At 44.2% G+C, this 1,006-nt stretch overlaps 1 pseudogene; it reads right to left on the bottom strand.

Moving 5' to 3' along the window:
- On the bottom strand, nt 1–710 carry LOC105527434 (annotated as a pseudogene).
- Nucleotides 711–1,006: the final 296 nt, after the last annotated feature.

The following is a 1,006-nucleotide window of genomic DNA, read 5'->3' as shown; positions in this document are numbered from 1 at the left end:
TTAGTCAGCTGAGTCACTCTCTGGGTCAGCAGGATTGTAGTCCGGATGATCCTCATCATCCTCCAGCTCCAAGTCATCCATTTCTTGGAACAAAGACTTATCTACCTCCACATTGTTTCCAGCATCCTCCAAGAACTGGATATCAGATGTGTCAAGATTATGATCTGTTCAAGTAGTTGTTTCCCACTAATTTGTTTTTTTCTTGCTTGTTCTTCTTTTATCCTTTTCTTTTTAAGTTCCAATAATTCTTTATCAAACTCGTCCTTCCGATTTAAGAAATTCTGTATTGTAATTGGGATGCCATGGAATAATTACTTTTCAGCCTTTTTTGCTTCTGTTTCTTGTTTTCTTTTCTTCTTCTCTTCTAGTTTTTATCTGATCTACTATTTCATTTAATGTTTCTTGCACAGCTGTCACTAGAGTAAAGATCATCACCATACCAAGATTTTCTTCAGCCTGTACTGCTAGTAATTTTAAAATGTCTGAGACATCATTCTCTTCTAGATTTTCCGGAGGGAATATTTCATAAAGGGGAACTTCATCTGGGTATTTTTCACTGTATGTAAACTTGAGGGTAGTCTGGACAGTTTCATCATTTTCTCCAGCCTCAGATGTCACAGTAATGGTGAAGCTGGGTGGATTTTCTGATAATACTATGAAGGAGTCAGGGTAGATGGACTCCTGCGCTGCTCTTTGCCGTAATCTGTCATCGTGGCCCTTACTGCTGCCCATAGATCGCTCAGACACCTAGGCGGCGCACAGCAGCGGAGACAGCGGCCGCGCTGGGAGAGCGGGAAACTCCCCCAGATGGAGTTTCGTTCCTGTTGCCCAGGCTGGAGTACAATGGCGCAATCTCGGCTCACTGCAACCTCCGCCTCTCGGGTTCAAGCGATTCTCCTGCCTCAGCCTCCCCTAGTAGCTGGGATTACAGGCGCATGTCACCATGCCCAGCTAATTTTTGTATTTTTTTGGTGGAGACGGGGTTTCGCCATGTTGGCCAGGCTGG

This window comes from Colobus angolensis, unplaced genomic scaffold, assembly GCF_000951035.1.
Source record: "Colobus angolensis palliatus isolate OR3802 unplaced genomic scaffold, Cang.pa_1.0 Scaffold623, whole genome shotgun sequence".
Lineage (NCBI taxonomy): Eukaryota > Metazoa > Chordata > Mammalia > Primates > Cercopithecidae > Colobus > Colobus angolensis.
This window is presented reverse-complemented; position numbering and strand designations above follow the sequence as displayed.